Raw genomic sequence first — 20,387 nt, 5'->3', positions numbered from 1 at the left:
CCACTGCATTATAAGCTACATTAATAATGAATATGAGTCAGAGTACAGGAAAGTCATGGAGAACTTTGTCTTGTGGTGCAGAGACAACAACCTGCAGCTCAACATCTACTCAAGAAAGACAAAAGAACTGGTGGTGAATTTCCAACAACCCAAGAAGTCAACAAGACCAGTTACCATTCAAATAAAAGATGTAAAAGTGGGGAGTTGGTCTTGTCCGTTATAGGAGATGAACGTCTGAAGCAGAGCTCCACTAGCAGCGGCTTTATTTTCCTACGTATTTCATATTATTTAGAGGTATCCTGTATGTAACCTGACCAAGGAACTTCCACTACAATATACAAGCATGAGTAACAAGAAGAAAAGTCAGAAAGAGCCAGAAAAGAAACTTAAAGCTGCATCAAAGTCTGGACAGACATCCGGCCTGGGTGCAAGGTATGGCCTCTCGGAGACTGACCTGGAACAGGCAGACGAATGCACAGATTTCCTGATCTAACCTGATCTAAGATCCAACCTGCGAACGCTGCAACCAAGCTCCTGCCTCACTGGGTCACATGTTTTGGGTCTGCACCAAACTAACATCATTTTGGACCAAAATTTTTAAGTGCCTTTCAGACAGCCTTGGGGTCACAATCCCTCCTAACCCATTAACAGCTGTGTTCGGTGTTCTTCCAGACGAACTTGAAGTGGAGAAGGACAAGCTAATAGTGATTGCATTCACTACACTTTTGGCACGCAGACTTATTTTGTTAAATTGGAAGAATCCTAACTCTCCTCTGATAAGTCAGTGGGAAACCGATGTTTTATATTATTTGAAATTGGAAAAAATCAAATTCTCAGTTAGAGGATCCGTACAGAATTTTTTCAAAACCTGGCAGGATCTAATCAACATTATTTTAGAATAAGAGAAATAACTATTACCGCATTTATTTCCCTTCTCCATTTTTTATTTACCTATATATATTTCTTCCTTTCTTTTGTTTATTGTTGCCTTATTAAAAAGCCCTAAGCAATTCTCCTTTGGCTAAGCTCTCCTTCTCAGGGGTGGGGTTTGATTTGTCTTCAATCTTTTTTTTGTTATAAATTGATCTATTTGTATGGAATGATTACAATCAAATTAATAAATAAAATTTAAAAAAAAGATGTAAAAGTGGTGCAGAGCTACAAGTACTTGGGAGTTCACATAAATAACAAACTGCACTGGTCTGTCAATACAGTGACGCTGTACAAGAAGAGCCAGAGCAGACTAGATTTGTTAAGGAGACTTGGGTCTTTTGATGAGTGGAGAAAGCTGCTGGATATGTTCTACCAATCCATAGTAGCCAGTGTGGATTTCTGCACTGCAGTTTCATGGGAAAGCAACCTGAACACAAAAGAAGCACAATGCCTGCACAAACCTATCAGGAAAGCCTCCTTCATCACAGGGCGAACCCTGAACACACTGGAAGCTGATGTGAACAAGAGAATGATGGTAAAATTGGATGCCATCATGAAAAATTCCCTCCATCCTCTCCAGCACTTTTAGTTACAGGTTCATTTCACCATGGTGACTTCTTATTTGTATTGCTTGAGAAGAACCTGTTTTACCTGTGAAGGGAGGATCAGAAATACGAGCAAAACATCAAGAACTTCTTAAAGGGCCTCAGCCGAGCCAGAGTCTCAGAAATTATCTCCCAGAGCTTCAGCACTGGAATTTCAATGGGTCTACAGTTCTAATGAGTACGCCTGGAAATGTCTGGAAAGGACTTACACGTGCACCAGCCCTGCTTTTCCTTCTGTGTCTCCTGCAAATCTCTTTTCAAAGTGAGTAGTGACTACATGTACCGCCTTCCTCAGGGGAGAGGGAAGGAAAGAAGAAATAAAAAAAATTAAATATGTTAACACTTTTGTTAAACAAGTTATATCTTGGTTCTTATTATTTACTTTATTGTGGATATTCAGCATATGAAACTTTATGCACAGTTTTTAAAGCATACCCAGGTAAGACAAGCATTATGGTTGCTCTTAAAATATTTCAAAAGAGATTACAGTTTATAGTATATGTTTGTTTTAAGTCCCTTAGCTAATTTGAGCAAATGCCAGGACTGGTAACTAAAGATGGCTAGCTGCTCTATTAGAGGTTGTATCATATTTCATTGCATTATATCATTCAATCATCTACTTTGTGAATTCCAGCTCGGGGTCAGGTGATAAGCAGGAACCGACACCTGACAGGATTCAAGGTCTACAGAGGGTCCTGCCAATTCCTATTTTAGAGACGCCAATGAAACTTTTATGTACATCTATCAGAAGTAGAAAGAAACACAGCAGCCAGATACACTCTCCAAATCACAGAGAGATTATGTATAGACTTTGTGAGAATGTATCTCAAAATTCAGGTGATATTCGCCCAAGATCGTACTTTGGCTCTCGTGAATTTGTTTTAATTTAATTTTTTTTTTACTTGAACTTCCATATGAGCATTTGATGGTCTATTCAATAATTGACATCTGGCCTTGTTCTGACTTTCAATATTGAGTCTCCATCATTTCTTTCTGCAGATGCCGTCAGTCTGATTTCTGTGCCCTCCAACCAGTGAAATCCACGTGTAAAGTTGCTGTTTATTATTTCTTTTATCTTTATTTGGAAGTAAGTAGTTATCATCCATTCATTGTTCTAACACAGAAAAATAATTAATAACACTATCAGAGAAACATTGTTTGTTATAAAAGAAAGGTACAGCTGGGTACCATTTGCATACGAGAGAAAATCAATGATTTGTTTTTTAATGATAGTTCTTAATTGATCCAAGGAAACAGACAACAATAAAGGTCAGTGACTACTGAGAGATTCTGAGTACTGGGAGATTCTGAGTATAATGATGTAGAACTGAGAGCACATTTCTGTAAGTTCTAAAACTGCTTTGAGAAATATGAAGTAAACCTTGTAAGAACCCTGCCAATGTCATTTTATAGCCTATGTGACAAAACAGAGTGGTCAGTGGTGTGAAAGGCTGCACATAAATCTAACAACTTAATTAGTGTGGACTTTCCTTCATCAGGGAGTATAAGAATGTCATATATAGCACAAAATTAGTGTCATTTCCATACTTTGTCCAGTGCAGCAGCCAAATATGAATTTCTCAGATAAATTGTGACATGAACAGTGAGACTGGAGGTGTGTGACAATTACTTTTTCAGGTATTCTAGAAAGAAATAAGTAAATCTGAAATAGGTCTATAATTGTTAACTGTATGTGAGTCTAGCTCTGATTTTTTCAGTAAAGGTCTGATAACTGACACTTATGAACTGTGCAAGCCAGTAATGAACTATTGATAAGGCTAAGAACAGATACTGCCAGAACAGCCATTGAGCTTTTCACTAGTTTTGCTGAGACTAAAGCTCAGGTAATGGGTTTCATTTTAGAAATTACAGTTATGACTTCCTTTTCTGTAATCAATTTAAAATGACTAAAGTTCCATGAACAAGAGAAGACAGGGTTTGACAATATTTAGTTTGCAGGGCTGACACTGAAATCTAGAATCCTATGCTGCCCATTTTATCATTAAAGATGTTCATAAAATCTACACTACTAATGTTTGTAGGTATTTTGAATTGCAGATAAGAATTTCAATTTACCTGATTAGCAAATGTTTTAAATAGTACACAAAGATTATTTCTGTTTTTATCTATTAATCTAAAGTAGTAAAGGAGACACCAAGCTGGACTGAAAAATAAAGGCAGTTATTAAAAGAATTATTATAAAGCAATTTGTTGTATTTTATTGTACATTGACTCTTGACATTAAACATAGTCCACACAGCATCTGCTTTGATTTGTCATTCCACACTTTCAGAATGCCTGCCATAACATTTCTCGTTTTATTTCTCTGCCCTTCAAAATGAAAATGAAATGTCTACCATAAATACTAACTACTCAAAAAGTGAGTGACATTGAACTTCTGCAAATATCAAGACAGCAAAGTAAGTGGCAGCAGGTTAAAAACAACCCAAGAAGGTCAAACTTGTCTTGTCCGGGCAGCTCCGTACAGCACTGCACAATAGGCGCTGGGGGAACAAAACAGTCTGTTTCTCCTAAATACGCACGCACTGCAATTTCTTTAGCGACAAACAAAATTCCGTAGGTCTTGTTGACTGTAAAATGATGCTTTTGGCCTATTCAAATTACCAGTATGTGCTCCAAGAAGTAAGTGAATTAGGTTACCGTGGAAGTAAAAAGTCAGCAGCTCTCTAGGGTGTTGTTCAAGTGGACTTTCCACATATGGATGCAGGAGGAGAAGAAATGCAAATATAGAATGCATTTCTAAAAATATCCTAATTCAGTAGAATATGTAGGGTCAAGCACCACAGAAATAGTCAGTTGCCAGACAGTGCGGTATACAGTAATGAATTATTGCATTTGTCCATAATACCTACTATAAGAAGTTTCCCACCTGGAACTCTAGCACCTACGCTCTTTGCTCACTGAATGCAAAAGAAAACTCAGTGTTCAGGATTTTTAATAGTGTTAGTATCTTAAGATAAAAGTGGAGTGCTTGAATATTATACTGTATTTGTACTACATGCTTCATATTTTTCTTTTAGTCTTGTTTATTTTATTGTTCTGGGAAACTTCATATGCAACAACACATATTTGTTTGCATTCTTTCCACTCTGTTTACTACATTTCTAATGCTTCATTTGTTATTTTATATGTTCTGGAGTTACAACATGAAGGAATGTCCAGGCGCTATAAAAGAGCAATGTTATCCTTTGCTCCACTATACAGTTTATGTCAGGTCAAATGGTTTTTCTGTTTTGTCCCAGTGTATTTGTATTAATGATTAATCTATACTGGTGGTATCTGTTGTATTTCTGCCAGGGTTCCTCCTGGGGTTCAAATCCTTGTTTTGTGCCCTTTTTATTTATTTTTGAGTAATTTATTTATATTAATGTCACTTTTGTTAGTCATTTGCTTTATTCCCAGTGCATGTGTTATGTTCCTTGTGCTTTATGGGTGGATCCCCAAGAGGCAGGACCAACTGCCCATCAATGCAAGGGACTTCCCTAAGCCCTGTCAAAGCAGGGACAACCCACAGTTCCTTGAGGTTTGTTTTGAATGCACTTGGGAGTTTGTGAAAGTAACCTCCGAGGAAGACAGGAATAGTTCAATCAATCAGTTTTTATTCTGTCACAGATGAGTACATGGATTCATGCTTTGCAAAGTAGAAGAGCAAAGTTCCTCTGTTTCAATCGGCTTTTAATTTTAATTTTCCTCCCTCCCCTTTACTTATGAAACAGCATCTAAGCATTTCATCTTATATTACGCAAATCAGCCAACTGTTTCTTTTTTGTGCACGTGTCAAGAGGGGCCCCAAAGAAGGAAAGATCATCTTTCCTGTGTCTAAGAGAGGCGTTCCTAAAGAAGGAAGTTGTCTTATGTCAGCTTACTGCAACCTGTCTTATGACAGACGCCTGTATGAATACCCTACCAAAACAGCCTTTAACACTTAATAGCTTGCAAGCAATTAAATTTTCTTTCACATGTTGGTGTGAGTTTATTGTGATTCTTTCTGTACTTTGTGATTTATTGTGTGCCTGAAAGTTTCATATTATTGCAGAGAATTTTTGTGAAGAATAAATATTTTTATCTATTTTGGAAGATTTGGGAAGGAACTCCCAGTTTATGTTGTATACAACTTTTATACAGAAGTGCTTCCTCTGTTTGACCTGGTGAAGCAACACCAGAGTGAGGACTTCATAGATAATGGCTAAAGTCCTGATAAAAACGTATACTTGTTTTAATTTTTGACAGTATACATTTTCCAGTATGTAATGCATTTTTGTTTTCAGCCAAAAATGTCAATCTCTGTTCTTTATGCATAATCAATTACATTACATTAATTGATTACTGTAATGTCAAATTCATTATATACTAAAGGCAAGTAAGGTCACTACTCACAACACATTTATATTCAGTTCAATTCAACTGATTGCCACTATGATTTAAAGTATTATATTTACATTTAACAGTACAAAGTACCAGAAGTTCAATATCATTCTTGTGCTTGGAAGGTTGTATGCATCTGTGTTATAAATTAAAGTATTAACCTTAACTACTGCTGTCATTCTTTCCCCAGAGAAAATCTTTGAAGATCTGCACGTTGTGTCAGTTGCTGTTACCTTCCTTGTATTTATTTCTGGTTTTATTATGATTTTAATGTGACTTCTGAATAAATGTGTGGAAAAGCATCATAAACGGAAGTGGAGCCTGACACTACAAGGTAAAATTCTATTTTCTTTCTGTTAAACTAACTGAACAGTGTGGTTAATGCTGCTGCCTCACAAATGCATGTTTGATTGCCCACCTAGTCACATTCTGTATGGTGTTTGAACATTTTTCATATAAATCCTACACTCAGCCTAAAGGTGTGTGTGTTAGATGTTTATATGGGCCCTGTTTGATTATGTATGCCTCAGAGTGGACTGGAGTCTCACCCAAAATGGGTTCCTGCTTTGCTGTTTTTGCTGTTGGGAATGGCTAAAGACTCCTCAACAAACCTGTAATTCTATATATCACCTTCAGGTTTTCAAAAAGTACATTGCTGATTGGGTAAAGGATAACAATGGTAGAACAAGGCTTTCAAAGGTATCAAGTGTGTACTGTCACCCAGGACCATTCTGGAGACCTTATATTTTGTTCTGCATTTACTGGTTTCATGAAAATTGGAATCATCGTATAGCAGTTGGGGTGACATATTTGTGAGATTCTGCTGTCCAGGCATTCTGTTGCATTTGCTTAGAATTTCACGTTCGGACTCTGGTTGACTGTTCAGTTCCCACCTCAACTAACTTTGTGATATGGATGTCTATATTTGTAATGCCTTATGGATGATGTTTGCTTTTGGAAAATGAGATATAAAATAATTGTTTTTTTTGTGGTATCTCAATTTCATAACCCTTGTGAAAAATCTAACAAGAATCTATTCTCTACAGAATCTTCAGACACAGAAGTCACAGCCACTCTGACCCACTGCACCCAACTTTGTAAAGCAGCTCTCACAACTTGCATGTGAACATTCAATGACTTAGTCAAAGAAGACTATTAAATTCTTTGACTCAATCGAGCTATTATTAGCTATTATAGCTAACAGTAACCTTCAACAAAAACACAAAAAAATATTTGTGCACACAGATGGAATTCCAGGTTTGCAAATATTTTCCAGCATAACCTTCTCATTCTTGACTGGATGAACACAGGTCAAAGGGTGGTGAAACACTAGAATTGATTTTTTTTTAGATTTTCCTGAACTGCTTCACTTCATTCTAGGTTTCTTTTGCTATAAATTATATTAAAGTATTTCAGAGATATAACAACACATGAACCATATGTATTAATGTGAGAAAGAAATTAACTGGAGTAACACATCAATGTCAAAAGTGGCATTGCTACTTTCTCAGTAAGTAAGTTTAATCTAACAGAAATGAAGGATGATGTCAAGACTACTGCTGCTGTCAATGGCAGGCTTGAAGAATGTTCTGGTATGTTATAGGAAGGAGAAATCCCTCTTCTGAAGGTCAAATCAAATTGTTTGGGTTTGCAAACAAAAAGGTGCCTGTATAAAAATAAAACTATTGTGAAAATGTGGACAGAGGAAGGCCAGTTGACTTACTCATTTCAGAATTTCAGACAAGTCTGAATGTCATATTCAATGGATCTCTAAATTCAAGCCATTAAAGAGATGAGGCAGTCAGCAATAATCCCACCATCTTCCTGTCCTGGATTACTTTCTGACTGACAGAGTCAAAGCCTGCTCAAAAGAGAAGAGATTTGTGACAGTTTATCAGAACACGACCAAAATCCTGAAATAAGTAAACACGTTCCAATCATATGGGCGCCTTTCATGTCGTAAACAAAGCCTTAAAACATTAAGTGCGGCGTTACCCAGTGCTTTGTAAACAACATTCCTTACTGTGCCTATGATATTACGGTTATTTAGTGATTATTTTGTGTTTTATACTAAACAATAATGGGTCCAAAGAAAGCTAGAGAGGTAAGCACAAAACCAAAGAAGGTACCACGATCAATAACAATAGAAACGAAGAAAGAAATGATAGAAAAATACGAGAGGGGTATACGGGTGACTGATCTTGCAGATTCGTATGGCATGAGTAAATCTACTATATCTACGATTTTGAGAAACAAAGAGGAAATTAAAAAAGTTGAAGTTTCTAAGGGTGTGACACGGGTACTCTCTAAAAACAGACGACCAGCAATTGATGAAGTTGAAAGATTATTGTTACTTTGGATAACTGAAAGACAGAGTGCTGGTGATAGCCTATCGGAGGCTATTATTTGGGAAAAGGCTAGGGCAATACATGCTGATATTACGAATGATTATTCTTCAGGGAGTGCTGATAGGGAATTTAGGGCTAGTAGCAGTTGGTTTCATAGATTTAAGAAAAGAACTAAAATTCATAGTCTATCTAGGCATGGAAAAGCAGCCAGTGCTGATAAAAGGGCTGCTTAAGCCTATGTAGAAAAGTTTGAAAGACTCTTATCTTGCAATGGATTTTGCTCTCTTCAAGTTTTTAACTGTGATGAAACTGGGCTTTTTTGGAAAAAAAATGCCCAGGAGGACCTACATAACAAAAGAAGAAAAAAAATGACAGGGCACAAGCCAATGAAGGACAGGCTGACTTTATTGCTTTGTGCAAATGCAAGTGGTGACTGTAAAGTGAAGCCTCTCCTGGTTTATCATTAAGAGAACCCTCGAGGTTTTGGAAAAAATAAAGTGATAAAAAGCAAGTTAGGTGTCATGTGGAGGTCTAATACCAAAGGCTGGGTAACCAGAGAGCTTCTTGTTGAATGGGTTTGTGAAGTGTTTTGCCCAACAGTGAAAAATTACCTTGAGGAAAAACAATTGCCACTAAAGGCACTCCTTGTTATGGACAATGCCCCTGCCCACCCCAAAGACTTGGAGGAAGACATGGCAGAAGAGTTCCCCTGGTTCACCATTTAGGTTTTGCCACCTAATACAACTCCTCTCCTCCAGCCCTTGGACCAGCAGGTCATTGCTAACTTCAAGAAACTTTACACAAAAGCACTGTTCCAGAAGTGCTTCCAAATCACCAATGAAACTCAATTAACCCTCACTCAGTTCTGGAAGGAACATTTCAATATCCTATCTTGCTTGCAGCTCATAGACAAGGCATGGAGGGATGTAACTTTAAGAACACTAATGTCAGCTTGGAAGAAACTGTGGCTTAAAGTTGTTCAGGAAAGAGACTTTGAGGGATTTGACCCTGAGCCTGCACCTGACCCTGTGGTTGAGGAAATTGTGTCTTTGGCTGAGTCCATGGGTTTGGAGGTTGACAGTGATGACGTGGAGGAGTTAGTGGAAGAACACAATGAGGAGCTGTCCATTGATGAACTTAAGCAACTTTTAGCAGAGCAACAGAGGATGGCAGAACAGGAGATTTCTGAAGATGAGGGGAGGTAATCGAGGAGATTCCTTCTTTAGTAATCAAGGAAATGCTTGCAAAAGGGGCAGAATTGCAAACATTTGCTGAAAAACATCACCCTGACAAAGAAAGGACCAACTGTAATATAGACTTGTTCAATGATGGAACAATGAATTTCTTCAGGCAATTATTAAAACGCAGGCAGAGGCAAACAACTATGGATATGTTTGTAAAGAGACTGAAGCCCAATGAGCCTCAAGCAGTTGGCAGTGCTTTACAGACTGTACCCAGTAGGCCTAGAGAAAAAACTCGTGAAGATTAGCTACCTACAGTTATTATGGAAGGGGACTCCCCTACCAAACAATAATCTCACTCCTTTCCCCCTCTCCCTCCCCTCCATCATCAGTCACCCAAGATGCCAACAGACAAGGTAATGTCCTGTTACAGTAAATGTTCTTTTTTAGTTTCAATTGTGTAGGCTATGCTATTCTTATTCTTATGTCAATCTCTTGTAGTGTACAATTTATTCTTTATTCATGTGTTTTTTTCATAAAACAATATTTTAATATGCAGAAAACTCAATTATGGGTATTAAATAGGTTAGGTATGGGAGTCTTGAACAATACTGTGTTTTATTATGCAGAAAAAAATTAAAATATGGGAATTAAATAGGTCCTGCGGTGGGTTGGCACCCTGCCTGGGATTGGTTCTTGCCTTGTGCCCTGTGTTGGCTGGGATTGGCTCCAGCAGACCCCCGTGACCCTGCGTTCGGATTCAGCGGGTTGGAAAATGGATGGATGGATGGATGAATTAAATAGGTCATGTATGTGAGTCTAGGGGGCTTGGAATGGATGAATTCAATTTCCATTATTTCTTATGGATTAAATTGTCCCAGTCTATGACCAACTCAGTCCACAACCAGTTTTCCAGGATGAATTAAGTTGGTGTTGCAGGGTTTTACTGTATGTTTTTTGACAAGGTTCACTAAAGTGATTACCTTAAATGCACTTTAATTAATGTATGCTTGCATATTTAAGAATATCTGCTACTGTAATAATTAAAATAATGCAACTTGTCTATGGTTTGAATTGTCTATTTTTTTGTAATTATTTGAGGTAATTTAGAAAAACACACAATATAAGTACTGAACATCATTTTGGGAATCACAAATGCATATCTTTAATCATTATAATTAGTAGCATTTGAAGGATTTGTTCAAAATGGTCAACCACAAACTGTGCCATGCAGAACTACAAGTACAGTAAAGGCATCTGAGTGTTGGTGTGTTTTGTGTTTTTTATGGACCGTCATGTCCATTAGGTTTATTATAAAATATCATAAATATGTTGGCAAATCATCATGGACAAGTTCATTTCTCTCACTGCTGGTCTTTCTTTTAGAGAAGCTGTTGATGAATATGGACGTATAATGTCATGTTTTATTGGTCATTCTCACAAAAGATCTGTAATACCAAACGCTTTCAATAAGTATCAGCATGAACAAGCAATAAATTCCAGCAAATGAAAAGCAGACAGAAATTTAATACAAGTAATAAGAGTTTGGCATTTTAATTTTTGAAAGGTAAATGGTCAAAGGATTCCTCATGGTTTTCAGTGCCTCTTTGATTTTCAGTGTCACCATTTAATGGGCTCCAGGCTAGGACTAAAGATAACCTTTGGCAGTTATCATTTCAGCTTATTTCACCAGTGCAATGAAATCACTGACACTTTAAACTAATTATATCGTAACAGATGCAAAAGGCCATTTGTTTTTAGTGTTGAGCAAATGTGCCATTAACAATGTGTCGGTACAGCAGTGAAGATCCATGAGCCATATTCCACTAAAGCAGGGTGGTTGAAGGCCGCAGTGGCTGCAGGTTTTCATTCTAACCATCTTCTAAATTAGCGACCACTTTCTGCTGCTAATTAACTTCTTTAGCCTTAGTTTTTAATTAACTTGACTCTGGCCCCTTAGTTGTTTCTTTTTCCTTAATTAGCAGCCAAAGAATAATGAGACAGAAAACGAGATGCCACATGACCAGCTCACCTGTGCCCATCACACAATATCTGAAATTAAAGAGAGGTGAAGGTCTCGTCTCAGTAAGGTTAATCTCTCAGGTCCTCGAAACATTTTGATGGTGTTCTTAGAAAAAATAGAAAATTAATAGTGTTGGAAATGTCTGTTGTGGCAGAATGAGACCAGCAACATACAATAAAATTGAATAACAGGATTAATTAACAGCAAGAATCTTCTTCTCATTAAGAAAGTGGTTGCAGTTTGAAGCCCCAATTTAGCTGGCCATCTGTTGGCTCGTTTCACATCTCATTTCTATTTTGTAGGCATTTAATGAAGAAAAGAATAAATCCAGAAGACTGCATCCTTAAAAACAAGGCTATTAAAATGAAGGGAAAAGAAGTTAATTAGCAGTGAAAACTGGTCACTGATTAGGAAAAGGGTTAGAATGAAAACCTGCAACCACTGCTGCCCTCCAGGCCCGGAGTTCAACATCCCTGCTCTAAAGGCTGGTTTATACTTGATGGACTTACAGTGACACAAGCACGCATGCTCGTGAATTTCTAACTACACTGCGTGGCTGACACGGCAGATGTATATTTCAAATGGTGAATTTCAAGGAGAGGCTGGTTATGCTTGTGCCAGAATGATTAATGAAGGGCTGAATATGACACAACGGGTTGACAAAACGCAAAGAAGACATGTAAAACATTTGAAATTCATGGCCCAAAATGTAGGTCTTCTGTTATGAAGATATATGTGGAATCTAGTTGTTCCTTCTGACTTGGCGCACATGTACTAAGGTCTTCCCCCCTTTTAGGAATGAGTCTCTTTGTAATTTTACAAACAGGATTGGGGGAAGTGCCTCAAACACGTTTGGCTGATATTTCTCTGCTAAAGTCTTTCAGTCATCCCCCACAGAAAAGCCTGGCTGCCTAACTGCCAAGCTTCACCTTAACACATGGTTTGGAGGGCGGTGTGAAAGTATACTATCCCCCCCATTGGTCTGAAGTAAGGCTGTTTGGAATTGGCTTGTATCAAAAGCTTTTAAGTACCATGACAGCCTATTGGTTCAAGGGATTGGACAGAAAACCTATAAATTTGCTTGCTTTACCTCACTCTCTCTCTCTCACCAAGCTGATGAAAGACCATCTCATACCATGAACTGAAAAGGACAACACAATGAAGAGCACAGCTCGGCAGCCATATTGAGACAGGCATGCGGCCTGATCTGAAGAAAGCTGACCACAAGTGATGCCTTAACTAGAGACATTTTAAGTAACTAACAAATCTGTGTGCCGCCTGAAACTACACATCACCATTTATCAGGTTGTAATATATTACTCTACTAAGACAAAACACTTGCGTTCACGCTTCTTTGCACGCTGTTTCTCTTTTGATTTGACACATGCTCCATGTGAAATGCCGGCCTGTCCATTAGTAAACATGCACACACAGCCACCAGCCCACTGTTTCCTCGTGCGTAGAGATGTAATGAAGTCTGCGTTTTAAGGTTGCAAGTGTATTACACATTATTGTCATTTTATAGGGGTGTTCTGTAATTGACAGAGGACAATAAACTTTGTTACAATGGTAGTGATAAATGCCACTTTCTTAGTTGTTACTTCAGTCGTTTTGGCGTGCTCACCATATGTTCTGTTACCAATAAATTCTTCAACGGAAGCTCATCAACAAAGAAACATGGAAAATAAGATTTAACAAAACATTAATAATAGTAATAATTATAATTTATAAGTCATTAGTTGACCCCAAGAACTCTGTACAAAGACATTTAAAAACAAATTGTCAAATGTACTAATGTGCTTTCATGCCATATGTGGTGCCTTGATCTTAAACATTTACTCAGGTAGTTTTTGTCTGGTTAAAAAAAGAGAAAAATAAAAACATTTCTACAGGAGAGGCTTTATTGTGGAACTGAAATTTCATCTTTGTCAAATAAGTGATTAAAACTGTGTGAATGAAATAGTTTAAGTTCTATCAATAAAAAAAGATAGAAAATCCCTTGCCTGTCATGACCACCACTTTAAATTGGAGGAGGATCTCCTTTTCACAGCAGGTGTCATCTATATATATAAAATCCCTATGTGCGTCCAGGTGTCCGTGTGTGTGTGTCTTCTGGTGAAGTGCGCATGCGCGGGGCACGGTGCGATGCGCGATATTACTGTCAGAGAAAGTTAGAGGCGTTTTATGGAAATACAAACCAGTATTACTGTGAGAGGAAATTAAAGGTACACAATACAGTGACTCATATTACAGCCACATACAAGCCAGTATTACTGTCAGAGGAGTTTAAAGGCATATTACCGACGCGCACGCCTGTATTACCGCCAGAGAAAATTAAAGGTATATTACGGACTTACAAGCCAGCGGACGTACAAGACGGTATCCTTCAATAAGGGCGCGCACAAAAAGGTGAGCCTCAGAAGGGCGACCTCAATTAGGTGCAGCGAATAAAGGCGCGCGTAAATAAAGATCTGCACCTTTGTTGCTCTTCACATATTCCAGAGCCATTTGAACTAAATTATCTACGAACGCCTTTATTCGCCGCGCTCAATTGAGGTCGCCCTTTTGAAGCTCGCCTTTTTGTGCGCGCCCTTATTGAATAGAGCCGTACAAGACAGTATTACTGTCACAGAAAATTAAAGACACACAATACACGGCGGCAGCCCACGAAGAACGGTCAGCTCAGCAAGTAAACATCAACAAAAGAAAGGCTGAAAGAAAGAAAAATACGACCAACAAAAAGAATGAGGTCAAAGTCCCTTGCCATTTAATATAGACTGTTCCTACTAATGTTTATGCACTACTGTTCTAGCCCCCGTTATTGTAATGGGCTAAATGACTAGTTATCCAATAATGCACAGCTGAACATGTCAGATTAAAACTGATCAAATGTTTTAAAAACCTTGTAAAAAGCATTCAGTTTTAATCTTTATCTGATGTGCAGCCTTGCAAAATGAACACTGGGCACTAAGCCTATCAGACAGTCTTCTATAACACGTTCATATCTACTGTGCCCCTCCATCCCTTATCCCAGAGGGGTCAGTTATTTATACAGCTGAGCCTATGCTGTAGAAATGTGTGCCCCTGTAAGCTGCTTGCAAAATGAGCACAGTATCGGAAAATTGCTCAAAATATATTTTAATAGACTGTAGACAGCCCTCTGTATCAATTTAATATTTAATGTGCCTCTCCATCCCTCCCACTGGAGGGGACATTCATTTCCACAGCTGAGCCTTTGTCATTGAAATTGCTCTCCTGTTTCCAAAATGAACATGGGACAGCTAACATTGAGCTAAGCCTATTTAAAAAGAATCTACTGTTACTTTGTTCATCACTGTGCCTGTTTGTATTATCCACTGGAAGGGACACTTATTACCCCAGCTGGAGCAGAGCCATAGAAATGGGTGCCCCTTGTCTTCTACTTACAAAATGAACACTGGACAGTTAAAATTCTTCAAAATGTATTTTTAAAAGGTTGCTGGCTCACTTCAAACAAAATGAAAGATGGCCACTGGACGTCCCTCTGATTCTGACATTCTGTTACACAGACTCAATGCCTTAATAAAATGCACAGTTCTTAATGTCTGTACAATAGTGGGAAAGGTATTATGACATTCAGTTACGCAAATCATCAAGATGGGCGCAAAAGTACAAGGTAAGTTTGCACTGTACAGGAAGAAAAGAATTTATAATAATATTTGACACATTTGATTATTTGGTACCGAAATCGTAGCTATTAGCTCGTATTGTTTTTCTTTTAGCAGCCACTGGCTCAGTGAAGTGTATTTTTATCTGGAGCCCAGCACTAATGATGAGTGAAACATGTTAGTCTGGATTTGCATACACTTTGGCAAAAATGACACTAACATTTGTTTTGCAAGCAATTTTGCAAATTGTGAGATATGAAACTCACTAAGAAGGTTTTAAAGCTTTTTTTTTTTTTTTGAAGTAAACAAGGAAAATTATTCCCTAAAGCCTCGTATCTATTTATTTTCTCTGTTTATGCCAGGTGGAGGTGCAGTATGTTCTTAAAAATGTGACATGCTGCATACTTTCCAACAATTTCTGGATTCCTGCAGAAGACATCAAGGATTTGCACTCCCCAAGCACTATGGAGCTTGGAGCTTTGAGCTTCATTTCTGTCTCGGATTTTGTGATCACCAAGATTGTCATCATGACTGACAAAGTGGGAACTGTACTGCCCGAACAGGCCTGGTGGCTCAACAATACACATGACAGGACAGGAAATTAGTCCAGTTCCAACGGTGTAGGACAGCTCCATGCTACCGGTTCCTTCCAGGAGCCTCTTGAACCAATTGATAACATTACTGGGATGAGCTGGGCAAATGAGGACACATACAGTACATAGCAAGGGGGTAGGTGTAAAAGTGATGTTTTTATTTAAAATCCAAAAACAAAATGATGTCCAAATAATAGTGTAGTGCAAACATCAATAATTAAATAAACAATCAATTAAAATAGAGACATTATACGAGTTTAACATCCAGAATTTACAAGAAGAATAAAACTGACACAATCATCGGGTCAATGTTCCATCTAATAAGCCCAGCACAACTGCCATTTCATCTCTCCAGCTCTCCCATTGCTCACTCAGCTAGTGGAGACACCAGCAGCCGTGGTCCTCATCAACCTTTAGCTCTTAGCTGCCTTTAGCCACATTGGCCAGAACGCTTGGGGTCAGCTGTCTTCCCATCATCTCACGAAGGGTTACTGGCAGGTCCCCTTGGAGGAGTCTAGTTGTGAGAAAACCATGTTTGCCACTCCAGACGAGTTGTTTGAATTTATGGCACTCACCTTTGGTCTCCATGGTGCACTGCTGACCTTTCAGCGAATGATGGACCAGATCCTGTGTCCCTATTCCATGTACACAGGTGCCTATCTTGACGATGTGGTCATTTTCAGTAATGACTGGGAATCTCATCTCTTCCACCTTCGGGCGGTGCTTGACAGTTTACGGCTGGCGGGGTTAACGGCCAACCCTAAGAAGTGCAAGCTGGGTATTTCAGAAACTCACTATCTGGGATATTCCATGGGGAAGGGTTTATTTACTCAAGCCTCAAATGGACAAGGTGGGGGAGGTGCTTGCATATCCCTGTCCCGAAACGCACAGGCAGGTTCATGCCTTTCTCTGGCTCGCAGGGTATTACAGGTAGTTCATTCCCAGTTTTGCGTATTGGGCCACCCCCCTCACTGACTTGACACAGGGCAGAAAGAATCGTAGTGTTGTCTAGACTGACACCTGTGAGAGAGCTTTTGCAGACCATAAAGCCGCTTTATCATCATTCCCGGTTCTGCGCCCAGCACAACTGCCACTTCATCTCCCCAGCTCTCCCATTGCTCACTCAGCTAGCGGAGACATCAGCAGCCGTGGTCCTCACCAACCCAACCCCCTTCTTAGCTGCCAGACTGCTTGGGGTCAACTGTCCTCCTATCATCCTTGCTCCCCTGGTCACTCCTCATCCAATATTCAGTGAGGACGATCTGCCCCTAGAGCACCGATCCTTCGCGGGACGATCGACTGCACTGCCTCTTCCACACTCTCTGGCTGGCTTGGCCTGCCTCTCATCACGATGCTATTCTCTGGCTCTTTTTCTGTTCTTTCTGTCTCATTTCTGTCTTCCCCTCTCTGCTGTGCAGGATTCTCTGATACTGCCTCTCTCATTGGGCATAGGAGCAACTTTTTGGAGCACAATTATTTACTGAAAATTCGCCCATTGCCAGAAACCACCTGTCACACCAGTTGTTTTTTTCTGTACTAATTTTTTCTTCACTAGAGATCTTTATTTACCTACCAAATGACAGGAGACAGATGTGGAATTCATCCATGTAAATGCTTCCAGATAGGAACTAAACGCCTTTCTTCTTTTCTACTTTCACTACTGTGAGTAAAATGGAACTTGTTTCACAAAGCGGAACACTTAATTTCACTATGAATTTAGCTATGTTTAAATTATTTCACTCATCACTAGTTACTGTTGAGGAAGAAATAAATTGGAAATATATTAAAAAAAGAAATTTGTCCTTAACTAGGACCCCTTTGAGTCAGGAACCAGGCAGGATTGCATCTTTAGTTACTCTTCATGAAGAGGGAGCATGCTGTTACAGCAGTCTACTAAGGGAAAGTTCTCTTTTAGCAGAGGTGTCAGCAAATGGTCACAGAATAAAGGCAGAAACTCAAATTATAGATGAGCGAATTTGCATAACACTCCTGAATTAATCCTGACATTAACTCTGACTGGTTAAAACACATGAGATGTTTTCAGAGAGCATAGCCAGCTTACATGCCCAAAATAAAAGTATGTTTCCACTACATTCTTTCCCTTTTTCTTAAACATTTCTTAAGTTCAACTCTTAACCTTTCTTTTTTCTGTGTATGTGACAACTAGCAAGAATTACTCTGTACATGACATTCAGCCACTTCCTAAACCACCTTGGGCATTTCATTTCCTTGTTGCTCACACGCCCTTCATCTATTTTTCTAGTAGTGTTTTGCTTAACTCTTTATGCTATTTCTAAGATAAATGCTATATTTAATATGAAAAGATAGCAAAGTCATTCATACACAATATTACATTACCCATAAATAACTACATTATTCTCTCACACAGTCAAACTTCAATTAATAAGCAAAAGTAAGTGCTAGGCATAATTAAGGATCTGGGGCCTCATGTATAACACTGTGTGTAGAATTCACACTAAAACATGGCATACGGACAAAAGTGAAAATGTGCGTATGCACAAAAAAATCCAGATGCATTTATCTGTGCATACGCCAAGTCCCACACACTTCCCCTTTACAAATCCCAATGAACGTGAAATTTAACGCACGTGCATGCGCCTACAGTCCCGTCCTGATTTCTTCCAGAATATCACATACTTTAATATGCAAATCAATATAAATATCACCTTCCGTTCAAACAATGGAAAAGGCACATGAAAAAATGGAGAATTTCAGCAAATGTGAAGTGGAGGCAAGGAAAAATGTACTATTTCTTGGCTTACGCAGTGGTATAAAAGCTTGCATATTGTAATCTTTTTAGTTAGCCAATAAAATGTGTCATTTTGCTTGGATTTTCTCTACAATCATAATGGCTAACACAGTACAACACCCTAGTACTGCAGTGGTATAAGAAACAAAAGCATGGCGGAGACACTCGAAATTTCCAGTTCAGAAAGTTGCACAGTGCCTGAAAGAAAAAATGAAGTGGTCAGATATCAAAGTCAATGTGAAAATGTAAGTCGCAGCCCCGTCTGTTTATTCTGTTTCAGACAATATTACAAAAGCTGACCTACGTGCCGAGGAAACTAAACCATGCAGTGATGGTGCTGCTGTGCCAAGCACATCTTCAGGCACCTCTGCCTTGGAAAACACTGCATGACTATCTGGTTTTGTGCTAACAGTCGCTGTTCTGGAGTCATAAAATACAGTAGTGGATGCTGTAAGAGATGTGGCCAATGAACTAAGGAATATAAGGGTGGTACTATGTGATACTGACCACAAATGAAATTAATTGGTTAAAAAATAAATGCTGCATCTGATTACCTGTTTTTACATTCTGCTAATTACATTCAAACAAAGTTGTAACGCTGGTGACTTGGCTGGTCATTTGGTGGGTCAGGGTCAGGTTCATCACAGTGCATCTCTTCAGGTACCGGCTTGCACACTGCGACACACTTTCTGTGCACTACAGAGCAGCACATTAATAGAGTGGAAATGCTTTCTATTTACATAAGTAAATTCATTCTCTGAAGTTGCCTTTATAGCATAGCGACAGCATAGAGGGCCACAATAGATCGATTCATTGCTCTATGAGGTGACTTGCTACATGCCTTTTGCTGCACTAGCTGGAAATAGCATCTGCGACTGTGCTGAGCTGCTGTCTTTATAGGTTTTCCAGCTGTTTATGATGTAATGTCAGCTCACTTTTTTGGTGATTCATCCCTGGCTGCTGTAACTTGCCCATCGCTGTTGCAATAGCAATGTGCGTGAAGTTGACCATTCTGATTACATTTGGAAAACCAGACTGTGATGGATGGCCGGGACGCCCCTTTGGCACTGGATCCAGGGAAGCAGCCATGGGATACACATTATGTCCCCCGGAACAGTTTGTGTGCATTGGGGGCACAATTATGTTATACCGGAGCTCATCCCTGTTGGGCTCCGTGGCCACCGGCAAGGGGAGGTGTATGGCTTAACAAGCCCATCTGGGCTGGAAAGCAGCCACACCCGGAAGTGCAGCCTAAATTAAGTTAATTATCACCTGAAGCACTTCCGGGTGGGCTATAGAAGAAGCCAGAGGAGGACGAGGACACTTGCCGGGAGGAGTAGTGGTGAAGAGTGTGTCTTGTTTTGGTGCTTTGCTTTATTTTGTTTGGTGTGCTTTTGGGACTGTGTACTGCCTGTGGGACATGGGGAAGACGTGCCCCACAGGTGAAGAAAAATAAATCTTTTTGTAAAGTTTTCACGTGCCTCTGTTGTCAGTCTGCATCTGGTCGGGTGCGTATATATCGCTTTTCACAGGACGTTGCTGCGAAATGCGCTTTTATGTTTTCCAGTTCAACCACAGTGTAAGGAAATCTTATCTATCTGGATGATAAGCAGATAATACCACCCTAAACAGCTGGCATGGTGCGACTCAGTGATGTTTGTGAAATACCCGATTGGTCAGCAAGTTCACATTGAAAAGCTCCTGTGGCTAAAAACCTAAGAGTGGACAGAACTTGCAAAGGAGCAGGTAGAGCACAATTCCTCAAAGTCTGCCTTTGTAAAGCCGGCGCCCGTTCAGCACACAGCACCAAAAGGATAGCTCTTGGAAATCGAAATCGACTTAGGAGCCAGTCACCATCATCATCATCAATAAATACAGACTCTCTTCCAATTCTTCCTTTT

Source organism: Erpetoichthys calabaricus, chromosome 4, assembly GCF_900747795.2.
Source record: "Erpetoichthys calabaricus chromosome 4, fErpCal1.3, whole genome shotgun sequence".
Taxonomy (NCBI): domain Eukaryota; kingdom Metazoa; phylum Chordata; class Cladistia; order Polypteriformes; family Polypteridae; genus Erpetoichthys; species Erpetoichthys calabaricus.
The sequence above is the reverse complement of the archived record's forward strand: the minus strand, read 5'-3'. Positions refer to the sequence as shown.